The 20,883-nt window shown below is 43.5% G+C and overlaps 1 long non-coding RNA gene across 1 annotated transcript in view; it reads right to left on the bottom strand.

Moving 5' to 3' along the window:
• LOC131396773 (uncharacterized) overlaps positions 1-7,860 on the bottom strand; it is a 49,036-nt gene extending 41,176 nt beyond the window's left edge. Inside the window, exon 1 of the long non-coding RNA XR_009216681.1 lies at positions 7,759-7,860. This is a non-coding gene — a long non-coding RNA (uncharacterized LOC131396773). The remainder of the gene's footprint in view (positions 1-7,758) is intronic.
• Between the last annotated feature and the right edge of the window lie 13,023 nt (positions 7,861-20,883).

Genomic DNA, 20,883 nt, shown 5'->3' with positions numbered 1-20,883 from the left:
TTCTATTGCTCTGAGTCTCTCTCGAGGCACCAGTGTAATATTGGATCCACTCATTGCATAATCCATTTATTCATTCTTTCTTTTACCCTCAGTTATTATTCCCTCTTCACTCCCTCTATCATTTTACTAAAACCTTTCTACTTTTATAAGAGATGTTAGGTTCAGGCACTGTACTGGTCCAGATTTTTAGTGGCAATACCAGTTGTGCCCCCTAAAATTCATGTGTTGAAACCCTAACTCCAATGTGACTGTATTTGGAGATAGAGCCTTTAAAGAGGTGATTAAGGTAAAATGAAGTCGTAAGTGCGAGGTCCTAACCCAAGATGACCAGTGTCCTTATAAAAAGGGGAAGAGACAATAGGGATATGTGCACACAGAGAAAAGGCCACGTAAGGACACAGTAAGAAGACAGCTGTCTGCAAAACCAAGGAAAGAGGCCTCAAGAGAAACCAAACCTGGGGCAGGCCAGGTGGCGCAAGCAGTTAAGTGCGCATGCTCCGCTGCGGTGGCCCAGGGTTCGCCGGTTCGGATCCCAGGCGCGCACCGACGCACCGCTTGTCAAGCCATGCTGTGGCGGCGTCCCATATAAAGTAGAGGAAGATGGGCACAGATGTTAGCCCAGGGCCAGTCTTCCTCAGCCAAAAGAGGAGGATTGGCAGATGTTAGCTCAGGGCTGATCTTCCTCACCAAAAAAAAAAAAGAGAGAGAGAGAAACCAAACCTGATGACACCTTGATCTTGGACTTTCAGCCTCCAGAACCATGAGAAAATACATTTCTATTGCTTAAACCACCCAGTCTGATATTTTGTTATGGCAGCCCTAGCAAACAAATACACTAGTCCAGAAAGTGCCTCCCCCTCAGTCCACTCCCGTTACATTAGTACAGAGCTAATGGGATATCTTTTTTTTTTTTTGAGGAAGATTGGCCCTGAGCTAACATCTGTTACCAGTCTTCCTCCTTTTTTCCTTTTTTCTCCCCAAAGCCCCAGTAGATAGTTGTATGTCATAGTTGTACATCCTTCTAGTTGCTCTATGTGGGATGACATCTCAGCATGGCTTGATGAGCAGTGCGTAGGTCCATGCCCAGGATCCGAACCGGCGAACCTCAAGTCATCGAAGCAGAGCATGCAAACTTAACTGCTATGCCACCAGACTGGGCTAATGGGATATCTTGACCACTACGCAATACAGCTACATTCCCCATCAACCCCAATTTTCCCAGATGGGGTGAAGGTACAACCCACCCCCTCAGGCCCTTGGGAATTCTGATATAAAAGTTTAAAGGTCTAGTTATAGTTATTTGCTTAGGGATCATCCCTGCTTCCAGCACCCAGAGTTGCAACCCTGGTCCTGGACCACTGCATCAGGCAGGAAAAAAGAAAGTCGAGATGATGTGGGGAAGAACTGCATGACTGTACCAGCATCCTCCCCAACACCCTCTTCCCCAGATTCCCCAGAAGAGCAGAGGAATCTATCCAATGGGGACCCTCCCTTGGCCTTCCTTATGTTGAGTGTGAGCACACACTTGTGAAGACATGTAAACCAACCCTCATCCCTTTATTCCCCCCACCTGTGCTTTAGACAACAAGTGTTTCCATTGCCCATCCATCAAACCATTGCTCTGAAGATGATATGCAGTACGATATGTCCACTCGATGTGACACCTCTTGGCCCACTTTTGAATACTGTGGCCTTAAAGTGTATCCCTTGGTCTGAAGAAATGTAACTCAGTGGTCTAAATTGGTACAACAGCTTCTGTTCCCGTCCTTTTGTTGTATTTTAAGCATTTGCATCTACTATCAGATATGAAAGGCCCAGTCTTGAGTAAGTGTCTGTTCCTCTCAGAACCCATTTGTAGCCCCCAGGGACTACTAGCCTTAGTCCAACTTGCCAGCTGTGTATGGGATCTTCACCCCCAGAGAGGCTGCCCCCTAGCCATCTGCAGTCTCTTTCTTGCTGGCAGACAGAATAGTCCTTATTGGCATTTTATGCCTCCGGCGGTACAAGAAGAAGATGTCCATACTCAGCCCATCTCTGCATTGCTGTATCTCCCCATGTCTGCTCACTCCATAGAATCAATTGGCCACTTCAGGTGAGCACACGAGGATATCCACTTGCCAGTCAACTTCCAATCCTATAAAGAGGGTCTTCTGTTGGGGACTGATATGCCCTACTTTAAAGTACCCCTTAAATTCTTGTAGTGATTTCCAGAGGGTTATGCCCCTTACAGGGATCTCTCTAACAGGCCAGTTTTCCATTTCTCATCTACCTGACCATATGGGCAGTTCATTGCTACCGCCCATTTGTAAAAAACCAAATACAGGGGCAAACAGCATGTAATTCAGCCCACTGAGTTAGTTTGTTTTTACCTCCTTCAATCAGAGTGATGGCCTTTCAAACAGGATGCTGTTGGTTCATCTTGGAACTGCCATCCACAAACCAAGCAGCTCTTTGTTGATCAATACAAAGCTGTTCATATAGCATTGCCCATGTGATCATAGGATCTGGCAGCTCCTCAGATATTTCCAAAGTCAGCCCTACCGGAAAAGAGGCCCTGCTTATGAATACAGTAAGTACCTCTTAAGTGCACTTCCCCAGTGGCATGTTCCTGCACAAAGCATTTCCATTTTATTATGGAATTCTTCTGGGCACTCCTTTCTCGTTAAGAGTGTTTCTCCACCCTCACGCAAGACATAATGGGTATTTAAGGTTTCAGGATTATTTTATGTCTTTCAGTCATAGGGGCAATCTCAAAGCCCAATGGCCAGCTAATTATCTCTTAAATGGAAGTTTTCTGTTCCAAAATCCCAGTGGTCATAACTGAGTGGCACTCACTGGCTTTTATCATAAGCCCCAGTCTGTGATCCACACAGGACTATTGTACAGAATTCGTCAGTACTAACACTCCAACTTCTAGCATGGCTTTCATTAAAAGAGAATCTCTTTTTGTACACCAGACATTCTATGCTGTTTCAAAATAACAACCCGTGTACTGCTTCCAGTTAACATGTCCAATCAACATTAGCAGAAGGGCAGATTTGCATGCCTTCTGTTTTATAATACTATGTAGGGGAAGCATTCCTAGTAAGACAAAATATTCATCCTTGTAATAAATTAAGCTAAAGGAGACACCACCACTTCCTATAAAGTTTGTTCAAACAGTCCAATTTACATTCAAACATTCACCTTACTCCTATCAACCATTGTGTTTGTATATCCACCCAATCTAACTGTAGTGCCCATTAGGACTTCATCAACAGGTTTTGGAATCACAATGCCTGGGGCTCTGTGTCATTGAGTCCCAGAGAAATCTCTTCTCCACCCTGTAACAATTTTACCCATTCATGTGTATATAGCTTGGGGTCCTCAGTCAGGGTCAGACCAAAGGACCCTGTTCCTTTCATCAATTCTTATGCTAATTAGATTGCAGCCCCTACTTGCCGCCCACCCCCACACCCTCCAAGATTGGAGTCAGATTTTCCGCTGGCATCTTTGCATTCTGGCTTTTTAGATTCCTCTAAACTAGGATAAATAGAGATTTGATTAGGATTCTTTAATGTTGGGGGACCAGGAGGGGCTCCCATCTGTCCTCCCAACCACGGACACTGCTGTATTAAGATGCTTGTTTTGTCCTAGTCGACGTTTGCTTTATTCATCTCATTTCAAAGATTTCCACTCTGCTGGGACAAGACCCTTGACTTACCCCTTCTCTTTCATTGTTCTCTTAAAAATCACTCTTCTCTACCTGTTGTTTCAGCATAACTTTTTCCTTCAATAGTGGCCCTGAGACCAGCCAGAATCCAAGCTTTCTTAGCATCAAGATCCACTCCAACATTTTCTTTACTGTCAGTTGAATTCTTCCCATTGATGCTAGCCCCGAGGCTGGTGGTGGTAGCTTAAATGGGCAGGAATTTGAGACTGGCCTGGCATTAGGATTGGCCCCACCATTTTCCTTTATATTTATTTTAGCTATTACAGATAACAATAACCAAGGGATTGTATACTTAGTTTGTTTCTTGTTATTTTGCATTTTCTTACACATCCATTGTGCCTTTTTTTTAAGTTTTGGATCCATCATTTGCAAATTCCGTTGGTAACTTTTACCTCCAGTTACTGATAACAGCATGACTGCAGTTGCAATACCATGGTTGATCCTGTGGCCATCCAGGAAACAAAGTTCATCATAAGTCACCTCCTCATCCTTCCTCTTCTCAAACCACATATTTTAGTGAGTCAGGGTCCTTCTAACAAATCCCATTTCTGATGCCAACTGTGATGTTAGCCAACTGCTAATTTTTGGAATGGACCACAAGACTACTTTCACTTCTAACAACAGTTGCAAGTTTGGGGGTCCCCAACACCACCCTTACGTTCAATAAATCACTAGAAGGACTCACAGAACTCACTAAAAGCTGTTATACTCATGGCTACAGTTTATTACAGTTAAAGGGTAAAGATTAAAATCAGTCAAGGGAATAAGTGCATTAGGCAGACACTAGGAAAGGTCCAAATGCAGAGCTTCCAACTGTCCTCTTCCCATGGAGCCAGGGACAGGTTATTAATCCTGGCATTGATGTGTGATGGCATGGAGTACTGCCAACTAAGGAAGCTCACTTCAGCCTTGGTATCTGAGTCTTTATCAAAACTCCACAGTCAATTGCCTATTTATTGCCTATTACATACAAATATTGCCTATATTTGCAGACCCTCTGGAAGTTGACTGGTATGTGACCCAATTGCTGACCATAAATCACTTGCTTGTGTGACACAAAGCCTCCACCTAAATCATATTGTTACTATTTGTCTTGGCCCAAGGCCTGTACACTAAATAACCTTGTTCATATCTGCCTAACCCAAGGCCCCAGGTAAACAAAGTCACTTTTATCAGGCAAAACATTCCAAGGGGTAGAGATTATGTCCCAAGAGCCAAGTAGAAAAACCAGGACTCTCTTTAGGTAAACTTAAACTTTACTACAAAAATCACCATTTTAGGGGCCGGCCCTGTGGCGTAGCGCTTAAGTGTGTGCGTTCTGCTGCTGGCAAGCCCAGGTTTTGATCCCGGGCGCGCACCAACACACCGCTTGTCAGGCCATGCTGTGGCGGCGTCCCATATAGACTGAAGGAGGATGGGCATGGATGTTAGCCCAGGGCCAGTTTTCCTCAGCGAAATGAGGAGGATTGGCATGGATGTTAGCTTAGGGCTGATCTTCCTCACACACACACACAAAATCGCCATTTTAAAGATGACAAAACAATTCCAAAAAGAATTTAAGTAAATGGCCCCAGTCCCCACAAGTGGTAAGTGACTGAGCTAGAATTAAGACCCAGGCCACCAAGGTCTACCATCTCCCATGAGGCATAGGGTTTCACCTGACCCAAAATCACACAGGTAAATTTCAAAGCCAACACAGTTCTTACTACTATATTCTTTTTAACCTAAAACTCTGTTAAAAAATATTCAATACTCAACCCTGATATTCTCTTACTGCAAATTCTGCCCACTTAATGACTAGAACAAATAGCTTCTACTTCGCCTTTGTCAAAACTGACTTTAGTGGAGCCATTTTAAAATGGATTTGGAGCTGCCTTTCCAGATAAACTGCTTTGCTGTCTTGAACCTTGGACTAGGCCAAAATGGCAGTTGTTTTATGAGCAACTGTTTGAGAAGTTAACAGGAGAATAGACATTATGATCACAAAGACTGAGGATTGAGGACTTTCTGAAGATAGAATCAACCATCAACCAACATTTAGCCAAGACTAGATTCTGCCTCCAACTGCAATTAAAATTCTTTGTAACGCAACCTTTTTTCTTTGCCTTTAAAAGCCCCTGACTTTTACTCCCTAGTGGGATACTATTTAGGTTTCTACCTGAATCTGTACTCCCCAAATTGCAATTCTTTGATCCCAAATAAATGCTTTGGCTCTTAAACTGGTTTCTCTTTTTGAAGGTTGACACCTTGTTTTAAAAATACATCTTCAGGGCCGGCCCCGTGGCTTAGCGGTTAAGTGCGCGCGCTCTGCTACCAGCGGCCTGGGTTTGGATCCCAGGTGCGCACCGACGCACCGCTTCTCCGGCCATGCTGAGGCAGCGCCCCACATACAGCAACTAGAAGGATGTGCAACTATGACATACAACTATCTACTGGGGCTTTGGGGAAAAAAAAAAAGGAGGAGGATTGGCAATAGATGTTAGCTCAGAGCTGATCTTCCTCAGCAAAAAGAGGAGGATTAGCATGGATGTTAGCTCAGGGCTGATCTTCCTCACCAAAAAAAAAAATACATCTTCAAGATCAAATACATATATGGAATCTAATTCTATCCAAGCCTAATTCTTCTGTAAAAGATAATGTGTAAAATAAAAGTTTTAATATTTCCTACAGAGCAAAAAACTCCACTAAACACAAACACCTCAAGACTTGCCAAAGGAATATGTAAATCGTAGGTAGGAGGCAGTGGAAAGGGTCTGACTCCACCAGTCCTTCTTCACTGCCTTCCACCCCCCTAAATCAGTGAAATGAAAGGCTTATGAACTCTATCAGGGAGCAAGTGCATGGAAGAAGGAAAGCACAGGTCAGTGAGAAATACAAGTAAGCCAGGGAAAACCAAACAGCATATGGAATTTCCTTCATTTCAGGAGGAAATTCCAGTACCCCAGAATGTGCCCTTTATGTAGGTGGCAGCCATTCTTCCAGATGCCAAGGGCATTTCTCATGGAGAATATCTGACCAGCTAAGGGAGAGATGGCTTAGGAGACTGCAGAGGTTGCTAAGAACCATTTAAGAGAAAGTCAGAACCTAGTCAACTCGTTATGTAAACACATGCAGGTAACAGGGACATTCGTAACATCTGTCTTTTCTCCTTTTTAAAACGACACTCAGGGGTACAGCTATCTGAAGATAGACTCTAACAATAGCTGATAATAGGAAAAGAGGCCTGGCTGCAGGAGCTTCTAGGAGATAGAACAGACCCTGGAAAAATAGGAAAGTGCCTGCCAAAACTGCTGCCCATACTTCAGGTAGCGCCCTCCGTGGCCAGGCTCAACTTGGCCAGGCCTATGGACATGAGGAGGAACATCCAACATTTCCAGAGACGCACAGGAAAGGACAGATTCCCCTAAAATGTGCATCCAGGAAGAGGCCTCCTCTACCCACGTCAAAGGGAGGTATTCCACGGCCCTCTCCCCGAAGACACAGATGAAGGGTAGAGAGAGTGGAGAATCATATGATTTGCCTGCTTTGTCAAAGGGAGGCTGGCAGTCCCTGCCAACTGGGGCAAGAACCTGTCAGGGGGACAACTATGGAGAAAAGAGCCGTGGGATATGGCCTCCGGGAAGTATCACTCCTGTCCAAGGAGGAGGGTGCCAGGTAACTGGTGTGCACTACCCAGGAGATAGCATCCTCCATGGCCATTGCCCAGGTACCCTAAGCATGGTAAGGGGGGGGGTGCCGGGAGGTGGACGAAGGTGGGGAAAGGGACAGAAGGGGAGGGGGGCTGGCAATAGTTTCCTGGAAGGCCTTGGGAGAGGCAGGGACCCCTGGGGTGTGGCACCAGGGCATGGGCCTCCTCTGCCCACATCTAGAGGAGGTACGGGTCTCATGGAAAATGGATTTTCAGTTGACATGACAGTCACTACCAGCAGGTCTCAGGGATCTTTATGGGCCCTGCCTCACCAGATTTCATCCCCCCCAATCTGACCCAATCCCCCAATCCCACCCACCCAGGTCAGGATTTGGGGATACAGAGGTGCCCAACGTACCTGCCTCTTACCACCGAGTCCAGCCACCACCACAGGAACGGAGAGGGCGGCATCGAACCAGAGGTCAGGGATCTCAGGGAACCTCAGGAGAGGAAGGTGGGCGAGCTCTCCCACCTCAACCCTCTCCCATCCTTCCTCCTTTACCCACCCTCCGGGAGCCCAGCTTCCTGGAGTTGAAGCCAGCCCTCAAACTACTCATGCGCGGGCAACCACTGCCTCTGGCCTCACAACGACCGCCACGGTTTCTAAGCGACGTATCCTCTAGGTTCTGAGGGAGCAGAAACGCCATCTGGTGGTGGGCATGTGCAGGTACAGATCGTGGTCCATGCTCTAGTCGGGGGCTGTGGCCTGTGTCTTCCAGTGGGTCCTGCTGATGAATGGATGAATGGATAGATGGAAGGAAGAAAGGAAGGGAAGATGAATAGATGGATGAATGGGTGCTTGGGGCTTCCGAGAGCGAAGGAAGGCCGGGCAGGCGCCTGGCTGACTAAGCAGCATCAGGAGCCAGGGGGTAGTATTCCTTCTTCAAGCCAGCCTTGAGAGTGTGCCTGGAACTCTCCCTAAAGGGATCTGCCCTGTGACCCCAAGAGGGGACTGCCTGTGTGCTTCTGAGTGGCTTTGCTTGCTCTGGGGCTTCAGCACCTGGAGCCACAGGCTGAGCCCATGGAACTGCATGACCCACCGGAGGGATGAGGCTTACCTGCCAGGCCTGGGCATCCTACAGACCTCATTCCTCCCAGGGACCTTGCAGCTGTGTAGCTCTGTTTCTGCTGTGTGGCTGAGTGTGAATTGTTTCTTTTCCTCCTGGAAGTCTCTTCTGGGTTTTCTTAAGGTGTGCCTGGCTTGGCGATGGCTTCGGACCGGCAGCTATAAGAAGCCCCTCTCCATCCTGAGAGACACCTTTCCAAACACAAGAACACAGAAAGACCTGATCAGGAACTCCATTTACACTTGGAGGATTAATAGCAAAAGAGCTCAGAGAAGGTGCTCATGAATCCAGTGCCACCCTACCACCCCCCTTCCCCCATGCTCCCATCTTCCCTAATCCTAGTACCATGATCAAGAAGAGGAGAGTCGCTTTGGGACGGCAGGATCAACTCAACTGCAGACTTTATGGCCAATTCACCACTGGCCCACTGCCAGTTGGGCTGTCTGTTTTGGCCTAGCAACACTTCACCTCCTGGCTTCCACTCTCTTTACTAGGAAGTCGGTCCCCGGGGGTTGGGAGTAGGGGGTCTTCAGGGCAAGGATTCTTCCTTGGAAAATGCTCTGTCTGCCTATCGCTCTCTGTTTTTTCTTTTTCTTTTTCGCCCTGTCTCCAAGCTTCTCAGATCCTGGGTTAGCACTTAGTACATTTCCTCTTTTGGTCCTGGATAGGATATTCTTGATCGTCGTGCCTCTGGGGGTTCTTCTTGCGGGCCAAAGCATGGCTTGGGGTCATTGTCACTCTTGGAATCTCCAAATACGGCCTAAGAGACATTCAGTCTTTCTCTTCCTCTTTCCTTGCCGGATCCCAAATCTACACCTGTCCAACTTGATCATTCTGTTGTCTCTGCTTGTGTTTGCTCCTCATTCTTTTCCGCGGTTCTCTCATCCTAGTCTAGGGTGCACGTGTTGTATGGCACTTGGTTCACTTTTCCTTCAGCTGTGCCTCACCTCCTCTTAAACCCTCCTGCTCAGGTTGTTGCTTCTGCTCTTTGTAAGTCATGGTCTGGCACTGTTTGCCACCTCTGATCTGGGGAGGAGATCAAGGCTATCTCTCTGCCAGCTGGATCCACCCAGGTCTCATTTCTTCCGTGACAAAACACAGTGTCACATCACCACTTGAATCTTTCCCTCCAGGAGGAGGAGAAACCTTGTCAAGACAGAAGGCTGAGAAAGATTTGCCAAAGGAGTGTGGCCACACTAGGCAGGCCACCTAGGGAATGGGGAACACACCGGGCAGGCTCCTCCATCAGCAGGTCCCACCTTCTTCTCTGGATTCAGGACAGCTTTCCATGCTTTTCCTCTTTCTAGGGCACTCGTCTTTTCTTTTCTTTTTTTTTTTTTTTGTGAGGAAGATCAGCCCTGAGCTAACATCTGATACCAATCCTCCTCTTTTTGCTGAGAAAGATTGGCCCTGGGTGACATCCATGCCTATCTTACTTTATATGGGATGCCGCGACTGCATGGCTTGACAAGCGGTGCATTGGTGCGCGCCCGGGATCCAAACCTGCGAACCCCGGGCCACTGAAGTGGAGCCCGCGCACTCAACCGCTTGCGCCACCAGGCCGGCCCGATGGCACTCGTCTTGAGAGAAATACACAACTAAGCGCTGAGAAAAGCCCTCTCCTGGCCCTCTGCCTGAGTGCACAGATGCAAGGCAGAGGGAGAGGAGCACCATCGGGCTTGCCTGCCTTGTCAAAAGGGGGCTGGCCGTCCCTGCCACCTGGGCCAAGACTCTGTCAAGGGGACAACTACTGAGGAAAGAGCCCTTGGTCCTGGAGGGCTTCTGGGAAGTGTCATCACCCATGTCTGAGGAGGAAGAAGCCCGGAAACTGGTATGCCCAACCTGGGGAGGTAGCACCCTCCATGACCAGGTCCTTGAGAGTCATGCCCAGGGAGTATGGATAAGTAAATAGGCAACTGCACTACAATATGATTAGTGCAAAGGCAGAGTTAGTACAGGTTGGATAGGATCGTGTCGGAGAGCAACTATCTCAGATGGCAGCTCTCAGGACAGCAATGGGAAGGCTCCTGGACTGAAGTGATATTTAGACAGATCTGCAGTGGGAAGGCTGGAGAGGGAGAATCTGAGAGAAGTTTAATATGGCTTCTGGAATGGGGATCAAAGGCTGAAAGTGGAGAGAATGGGGGACAATAAAGGCGAGTGGCAAGAGGTGAGATGGGAGGGTTAAGCAGGAGTCAATTCACACAGGGTTTTTTAAACAACAGACTGAAGGTTATTCGAAGAACATAGGGTGACGAGAAGCCATTGAAGGCTTCAGGGGGGTGCTTAAGGGCCAGGTCTGGCATCATCAGATTTGCATTTTAGAAAGATTTTTCCATAAATAAATTCATTATAGAATTTACGATATTTTTATTAGGCTGTAATTATGAGATAATTTCCATGATTTTGCTCACTTTCCAATAACATACACTTCTTACCTATTTCTATTGTTTGTTGTTAAGGTCATTGGACAAATATTTGAGTAATAGTAAGAATAATATAACTAATTATATAGTGCTATTAAGTTTACAAAGCACTTGACCATACATACTCTCACTGCATACACTAGGAGGGAGACGGTATAGGTAGAGACTGGGAACTGGTTTCACCCCTCTTCCACTCTCTGTCCACTGAAGATGCTGATAACTGATCATAGCACAAAGTCCTGATGGTCTCAGACTCAACCTCAGAGTTTTCAACACAAATCTCCAGGCAAGCAGTGTCATCTGCTTGAGTTGTCACTTGATGAAAAATTCTCTTTGCCATTCTAGCATAGTGTAATGCACATATATAATGGAATCATACAGACTTGGTTGAAATCCATGATTCTCACCTTTTGTGTGTGTGTGTGTGTGAGGAAGATCAGGCCTGAGCTAACATCCATGCTAATCCTCCTCTTTTTTTTTTTTCTTTTTGCTGAGGAAAACCAGCTCTGAGCTAATGTCTATTGCCAATCCTCCTTTTTTCCCCCCAAAGCCCCAGTAGATAGTTGTATGTCATAGTTGCACATCCTTCTAGTTGCTGTATGTGGGACGTGGCCTCTGCATGGCCAGAGAAGCGGTATGTCGGTGCAAGCCCGGGATCCAAACTGGGGCCGCCAGTAGCGGAGTGCGCGCACTTAACCGCTAAGCCACGGGGCTGGCCCCATGATTCTCACCTTAATCCTGGATCTAAGTTACTTGACCTCGCTAAACCTCAGTTTCCTCATTTTAAAGTTAGGAATAAAAACATGTAACTCAGAAGGCTACTGTTAATTAAAAGGCAGCAAACAATGACAATGTATCATCTGTGCATTTAACTATGTAAATTCCACGATCATGCTCTGAAAAGAGCAAGTGAGAGAGACAGAAATCAGTAACAATTCCACCCAATGCGCATGCACCCCTGAGCAAATATGAGATGGGAGACATCCTCCATAGCACCATTAATTAGTCTCAGTTTCAGTGTGTCTCTCATAAAATGAGCATCTCACTGTACTGAGAGTGGTTCTGGTGTTTGAAGGGACGTAGTTTCCAAAAAACGTAATCCTTAAGTGCAAGCCAACAATGCCATAGGTTTATTATTATTTTTTTGTGTGTATGAGGAAGATCAGCCCTGAGCTAACATCCGTGCTAATCCTCCTATTTTTGCTGAGGAAGACCGGCTCTGAGCTAACATCTATTGCCAATCCTCCTCCTTTTTTTTTTTCCCTTTTTCTCCCCAAAGCGCCAGTAGATAGTTGTACGTCATAGTTGCACATCCTTCTAGTCGCTGTATGTGGGACGTGGCCTCAGCATGGCCGGAGAAGCAGTGCGTTGGTGCGCTCCCGGGATCCAAACCCGGGGCCACCAGTAGCAGAGCGCACACACTTTAACCACTAAGCCACGGGGCAGGCCCGCCATAGGTTATTTAGCTGAAGTACTAGCAGTCTATCCCAACTCTGGAGGAAAAAGTGGCTGTGAGGGCCTCCCTAAGGATTTAATGGACATATCCTTAGTGGATACAAATATGGCTAAAAAATCTGCCAAACTCCACCTCTAATTAGGCTGTGAAAGGTCACAACAGACCACTACTTCCGCTGTAAAGATAGGGAAAAAATGGATAAAGTAAAATATCATATTTGTTTTTACAAATATCACAAATTAGTCTAAAGGAACTAAACTCTGGAGAAGGGGGACAAGATTTCAGAGGTGAGAAGAGATTAGTGGCTACTGGGGGCATTTGCCAAGTCTGGACACAGGCAGGCAGATGATAGGGCCTGCCACAATCAGAGGGCTCTGCTTGACTAAGAAGAAACCACTGATACTTTAAACATCTCTATGGGCTAGAGCCACAGATAAGAATATATAAGAATCCAAAACACAGAGCTAGTCCTCCTCTTTGATTAAATGAGTGGCAGTGCAGGAGGCTAGGGCCTGGACTGAAAGGCAGAGATTTCCATCAATTCCCAATGATTGGGTCTAAGCCCCACTAGAAGGAGGGGCCCCTAAGACACATAGATCATATCTTGCCCTTAAGAAATTTGAAGCCCAGATGAACTGAAACTAATTAAAGCTGTAATCCAGCCCTAATTAAGCTCAGCTCTTAATTGGATCTGAGTGATCAGCCACTCATCCTAGAACACTGACAGAGGAAAAGGTTTATTCTCTCTGGGGAAAAAATATTTGCTGCAGTCACTTTGGTTCTTTTAAATACAATGTCCACATATACAATAAAAAATTATCAGATGCAAAGAAGCAGGGAAATGTGACCCATAATCAAGAGAAAAAAACAATCAATAGAGGCAGATCCTCGTATGACCCAGATTCTGGAATTAGCAGAAAAGGATTTTAAGACAACTATTATGTTAGAGAAATCAGAGCATAAGATGGACAGAGTGGATAAGAAGATGCAGATTATCAACAGAAAAATAGATGCTCTTAAGAAGATCCAAATAAACATTCTAGAACCGAAAAAGACAATACTGGACGGGATGAATAGCTGATTGGGAATAGCAGAAGAAAGGATATGTGAACTAAAAAACAGGTCAATAGAAATTACCCAAAAAGAAGCAAAGAAGAAAAAAAAAAAAGAAAAAGGAAACAGAACAGAGCAAGAGAGACATGTAGGACACTATCAAAAAGTCTAATATATGTGTAATTAGAGACCCACAAGGGAAAAAAAAAGAGAGTGTGGGACAGAAGAAATAAAACAAGAAGAGCAAATTACTGAAATCTTTCCAAAATTAATGAAAAATATCAACCGATAGATCCAATAAGTACAGCAAACTCCAAGCCAGCAAAAAAAAACATAAAGAAGACCATACCTAAAGACATCATAGGCAAACTTCTGAAAACCACAGATACCATAATTCAGCCAGAGAAAAAGACTCATCACACTCAGGGGAATAACAATAAAGGATAACTATGTGGCTAAACATAAAAGGCTATTTTAAAAATTGTATGAAAAATATATTGGCTCTTTTAAAGAAAAGCAATAATATCTTGTGGGGGCTTATAATATATGTAGAAGTAAAATATATGACAACAATAGCACAAAGGGAGGATGTAAATAGAATTATATTGTTTTCAGGTTCCTACATTGTTCACAAAATAGTGAAAAGCTAATTCAGTCTAGACTATAGTAAATTATAAGTGCATTTTATTTATTTTTTTGTGGGGGAGGAAAATCAGCCCTGAGCTAACATCCACGCTAATCCTCCTCTTTTTGCTGAGGAAGACTGGCCCTGGGCTAACATCCGTGCCCATCTTCCTTCACTTTATATGGGACGCCGCCACAGCATGGCCTGACAAGCGGTGCCTCGGTGAGCCCCCGGGATCTGAACCCCGGCTGCCAGCAGTGGAGCATGTGCACTTAACCACTATGCTACAGGGCCGGCCCCCTATAAGTGCATTTTATAATCTCTAGGGCAACCACCAACATAACTGCAAAAAGGTAGAGCTAAAAATCCAAAAGAGAAGGAAAAAAATGGAATAATAAAAAATATTTGATTAATACAAAAGAAAGCAAAAATGAAGGAATAAAGAAACAAAAAGAAGATATAACAATAGAAAACAAATAACAGGATGTTAAACTTAAAACCTAACCATATCAGTAATTATATTAAACATAAATGGACTAAATGCTCCAAGTAAAAGTTAGAACTTGTCAAATTGAATAAAAACACATTTAATTATATGCTATTACAAAGCACACATTATAAATAAAAGGATACAATAAATAAATAAATAAATAAATAAATAAACAAATAAAAGGATACAGATAGGTGAAAGTAAAAGGATTTAAAAGATATACTAAGCAAACACTAGTCATAAGAAAGCAGTTATGGCTGTATTAGTATCAGGCAAAGTAGATTTCAAGACAAGGACCAGAGAGAAAGACATTTCATAATGATAAAATGGTTGATTCAACAGGAGAGAGTAATAATCCAAACTACGTGCACCTAATAACATAAATGAAGCAAAAATTGATAGACATAAGAAGAGAAATAGATAAATCCATAATCATAGAGATTTTTTAACATACTTCATTCATAACTGAAAGAAAGAACAGACAAAAAAATTCGGAAGATTTGAAGAACACTACCAACTAGCTTGAGTTACCATTTATAGAACACTAGACCCAATAAGTACAGAATACACATTATTTTCAAGAGCACATGAAACATTCATCAAGGTATCGAGCTGTAAAACAGGTCTCAGAAAATTCAAAGGATTGCATGCAGAACATATTCTCTGACCATGATGGAAATAAATGAGAAATTACTAACAAAGGACAACTAGAAAATTCTCCAAAGTTTGGGAATTATGCCGCACACTTTGAAATAACTTATGGATCTAAGAAGAAATCACAATAGGAAATTAGGAAATATTTCTAACTGAATAATAATAGAAATGATACAGATTAAATTGTGTGGGATGCAACTAAAATAGTGCTTAGAAGGAAATGTATAGGTTTAAATGCTCATGCTATAAAAGAAGAATGGTTTAACATCTATAATTTAAGCTTCTACCTTAAGAACTGGGAAAAGAAGAGCAAATTAAACCTAAAATAAGTAGAAGGAGGGAAATAATGAAGATAACAGCGGAAGTCAATGAAATAGCAAACAAATATAGATAAAATTAACAAAACCAAATCTGGTTCTTTGAAAAGATTAATAAAACTGATAAACCCCTAGCAAGACTGATAAAGGGAAAAAAGAAGGAAGATGCAAATTATAGGGGAAACATCACTACAGAGCCTACAGATGCTAAAAGGATATTAACAGGATATTATGAACAAGTTTATGCCAATACATTTCACAACTTAGATCAAATGGGAAAATTCCTTGAAAAACACAGCTTAATGAAACTGATAGAGGAAATAGAAAATCTCAAAAGTTCTCTAAGAATGTAAAGTTTCATAAAAGAGAAGCTCATTAATCCGGGGAAAAAGTGCACCAACACTTGATAAAGCAAGATGTGATTGCAGGATAAGACTTTAGGGTACTGTTGACTCTACCTAATGTTTATTCACTTCAAGAAAGAACTTTCTATGCTGCTGGAGTGCAGTTAGCTGACAGCTTTCAATCCAAGTCAGTGCTCTTTCTGGGCAGTGCCAGCCAATGACAGAGCACAGCAGGGGTACTAGGGCCTGACAATTTCTGCCTGATGTGGGTCTGTTCTAAAGAGTAATCTCTGCTCCAGGACTCCCTGTTAGGTTGGCAGAGACTTTGTCAGATCTGCAATATAGTCTGAGGCTCTCCCTGCTCAATCCTGCTTCTTTTCCCTTCTATCTGCCACAGGCATTACCTCCAATAAGCCTCTTTCGCTCCTAACTGTCTCAGCATTTACTTTTGAGAAGAACCAAGTAATACACACCCTAGGTTTAGAACTCAACACTATGTAAGATGTGGCACCTCCAATGTATGTGAAATGACTGACCCAATACCTGGCACAAAGTTGGCCTTCAGTAGATGTTAGTTGCCTTCCTTTTTGCATCATTTAGGACATGCATTTGGCTGCTAGTTAAGAGAGACTCAAATTAACACTGGCACAAAAATTGACAGTTAAAGTGGTAAGGTAGCTTCACAGGGTCGTAAAAGTCCCAGCGTTCTAGCTGTTCTTGCCAAACAGTCATGTGAGTGAAGCCATCTTTTACCTCTAGACCAGGCAAGCTGCCACCAAATTATCCCAGTTGATGCTACATGGAATAGAATTGCTCAGTCAAGCCTTGCTCAATTTCCTGATTCATAAAATTATGAGACATAATAAAATAATAGTTCTAAATTATTGAATTTGGGGGTGGTTTGTTACACAGCAATAGATAACCAGAACAAATAGCTAACACAGAGAGAAAAAATTACCATAAAATCTTATATCTAATACCTGGATACAAGAACATTTGGAAGTTATTACTTTCCTGCTTTATTTTCACGTTGCCTGTTTTTTTCTTTCAAAAAAGTCTTTATACTCATACAATTTTGTATTCAGCTTTTTAATTTAAATACTATCTTATAAGCGTGTGCCCATGTTGCCATATAACCTTAGTTTATAGGGTCATAATATGAGGAGACTTTAAATATTTTTTAACATGATACAATTCACATACCATAAAATTCATCCTTTTAAAGTGTATAATTTACAGGGCCACCCTGGTGTCATAGTGGTTAAGTTTGTGCTCTCTGCTTCGGTGGCCCAGGGTTTCCAGCTTCAAATCCCAGGTGCAGACCTACGCACCACACATCAAGCCACACTGTGGCGGCATCCCACATACAAAATAGAGGAAGATGGGCACAGATGTTAGCTCAGGGCTAATCTTCATCAGCAAAAAGAGGAAGACTGACAAAGGATGTTAGCTCAGGGCCAATCTTCCTCACCAAAAAAAAAAAAAAGTTAAAGTGTATAATTTAGTGGTTTTTAGCATATTTATAATACAATATGACCATCAGCACTATCTAATTTGAGACATTTTCATCACCCCAGAAAGAAACTCTGCACCCACTAACAGTCACTCCCCATTCCTACTCCACACTCCTACCTCCCAGCTTCTGGCAACCACTAAACTACTAATCTATTTTATGTCTCTATGGATTTTCCCATTCTGGATATTTCATACCAATGGAATCATACAACATGTGGCCTTTTGGGTCTGATTTCTTTCAATAAGCATGATATTTTTAAGGTTCATCCACGTTGTAGCATGTAACAGTACTTCATTTCTTCTTATGGTTAAATAATATCCCATTGTATGGCTATGCCAGATTTTGTTTATCCATTCATCAGTTAGTGGATATTGGGGTTGTTTCCACTCCGGCTATTATAAATAATGCTGCTATAAACATCTATGTACAAGTTTTTTTGTGGGAACACGTGTTTTCAATTATCTTGAGTATACGCCTAAGAATGGAACAGTTATGTTGTATGATAACTCTATGTTCAACTTTTTGAGGAACTGTCAAACTATTTTCCAAAGAGGCTGCACTATTTTACATTCCCACCAGCAATGTATGAGGGTTCCAATTTCTCCACATCCTCACTAACACTTGTTATTGCCCATCTGTTTAATTACAGTCATTCTAGTAGCTATGAAGTAATATCTCATTGTGGTTTTGATTTGCAGTCCCCTAATGATTAATGATGTTAAGTATCTTTTTCTGTGCTTATTTAGCCATTTGTATATCATCCTTGGAGAAATGTCTATACAAATCCTTTACCAATTTTTTAATTGGGCGATTTAACTTGTGTTTTTATTGTTAGGTGTAAGAGTTCTTTATATATTCTGGACACAAGTCTCTTATCAGATCTATGATTTGCAAATATTTTCCCCCATTCTGTGGATTGTCTTTTCACCTTCTTGATAGTGTCCTTTGAAGCACAAAAGTTTTTAATTTTTATGAAGTCCAATCTATCTATTTTTTCTTTGGTTGCTTGAGCTTTTGGTGTCATATCTAAGAAACTATTGCCTAATTCAGGTCACAAAGATTTACTCCAATGTTTTCTTCTAAGAGTTTTATAATTTTAGCTCTTACATTGAGGTCTTAGATCTATTCTGAGATAATTTTTATCTATAGTGTGAGGGTGACTTTGAAACTTTCCTGTCAAATGGAGATGGGATAGAGAGCCTTACATATCAAACAGGAGATGAAGGAATGATTAGAGGAGGGAAAATAAAACATTTATTCCAGGAAACAATTAATTCAGTGTGGCCAGAGCCTGAGGCATGCAGAGAGTATGTTGGAGTTACAACAAATAACAATGGCCACACCGAAAGACAGTGACGGGCAGGAGACCTGTTTCTTACATATTCTGCATCACCATCAACCACTCCCCAGGTTCACCAAACACAGACAAATGTAAGTGAAACTAGCTAGAAACACAGCTTTGGACAAGCCTCCAATCTTCCCCATTTCAACCAGATTGCCTCTCCTTAACCCCTCCAATGTAGAAATTCTAGAACTTCGATTGCTGAAAATGTTCAATGTAGGGAAATTATGTTTTCCGTAGGCTACCAGAAGTCATTAATGGTTTTTAAGCAGGGGAGCAACATGGGATTTGGGTTTTTTGAAGCTATGGTAGTGATTTGTGTCACAATTCTCAACCTTTTTCTAGCACATAAATTGAAGATTCAAATGCATAATGCACTGTGGGCTACCACACCGATCACCTGTGTTTATGCATAGTTCTGGTGCCCTAGCATACAGGAAACATGAATTGCAAAATGTAATGTTGAATCAGCAAGATTGGTGATTGATTGGGTGTAACTAGATGTGGACTCTTGGTTTCAGGACTGGACACTTGTGTGAGTCCTGGGGCCAGTGTTGGGGGCTGGGAGCATGGATAAAGGGCAGCTTTATTTTGGGGAAAGAGGGTGGTAGATGCAGATAGTTTTGAACATGCTGAGTTGGAAGTGCCTATGGGACACCCAAGCAATTGCATCTAGCAAGTATGTAGTTTCTGTGACGTGGAAGTCGGGAGACCTGGAATGAAGATGTAAATTTGGGAATTGTCAGTGTATAGATGGAAAAGGAAGCATGAGAAGGTAAGCTGGGTTCCAGGTCTGGAACTGGGAGGAAAGAACAGAAATAAGAGTTCAACTCTCTGGCAAGAACCTTGAACTGAAGCAGGTATTTTCTGGCATTCCTTTGCAGCCATTGTGCACCAGGCCCAACACAGCCTCTAGTCTTCTCTCCTGCTTCCCCCTTTACATATTGGCAGGCTTCTCACCATTTGTTCACTCAGCTCACCAGACATCCTGCCTGTGCCCTGCCTTCGTCCAACTGTTTGTTTATACAGCAATTTACTGAGAAGCTGCCCTGTGCCAGGTGCTGTACTAGGTCGTGACCATACAGCATACCAAAACGATGTCCTTGTCTCAAAATGTTTACATTCTAGTGAAGGAGACAGACACATACAAATAACTAAATAGACATATTGGGGAGACATAAATGCTATGAAGAAAAAGCAAGCAGAGTAAGTGTATGTAGAGTGATGTGGGTGGTATTATTTTAAACAGGAGAGTAAGGAAAGTCGTCTCCGGAAGTGACATTGGGAGTAGAGATTTGAACGAAGTGCAACAGCTCTGAGTGAGGAAGGTGGCCAGCACAGAATGGTGAAGTGAGGTAACAAGCGGCTAGACCATGCATGTCTTTATAAGCCAAAGTAAGGAGTCTGGCTTTCACACTGTGACATGGGATCATTGGTGAGAGTAGTACTGAGCAGAGGAGGTACATGATCCGACTTAGATTTTAACAAGATCCCTCTGGCTGCTGTGTTGAGCACAAACATATATTGGGGGCAAGGGCATAGGTAGTGGGACTTTTTAAGAGGCTATTGCAATAATCCTGGCCAGTACTAGTAAGGGTGGCTCGGTGCAGAGGAGTAGAGGTGGAGATGGTGAGAAATGATCAGATTCAGGTATATTCTAAAGGTAGAATGGACAGGATTTGCAGTCACAACAGATGTGGGGGTGAGAGAGAAGTCAAGGATGACTCCAACGGTGAGTAGAGTAAACGGTACCTATTACCACAATGGTGAACAGTGGGGAAAGGTTAGGTTTAGAGGGAAAATCGGGACCGTGGCTTTGGACACACAAAGTTGCCAGTTAGACATACAACTAGAGAGGTTGAGGAGGTGATGGCTTATATGAATCCAGAGTTCACAGAACTGATCAAAGCTGCAGACAAACACTTGGGATTGGTCTGCGTACAACGGCATCGAAAACCACGAGCCTGCATCAGACCATGTGAAAGTGTTGGACTGAGTCCCAGCTCCAGGAGCAGCGACAGGGAGAAGAGGGGGTACTCTGGGCGACGGCTGCAGTAATGGGGCCAAGACGGCTCTGCGAGAGGCGCAGGTGCCTCAGAGGGGAAAAGACCGGGTCTTAAAGGGGCTCGCCAGCAGCTTGGGGGCGGGTGGGCAACTTTCCAGGCAGAGGGTTCCGCATTTACAAAGACACAG

Source organism: Diceros bicornis, chromosome 34 (assembly GCF_020826845.1).
Source record: "Diceros bicornis minor isolate mBicDic1 chromosome 34, mDicBic1.mat.cur, whole genome shotgun sequence".
Classification (NCBI taxonomy): domain Eukaryota; kingdom Metazoa; phylum Chordata; class Mammalia; order Perissodactyla; family Rhinocerotidae; genus Diceros; species Diceros bicornis.
This window is presented reverse-complemented; position numbering and strand designations above follow the sequence as displayed.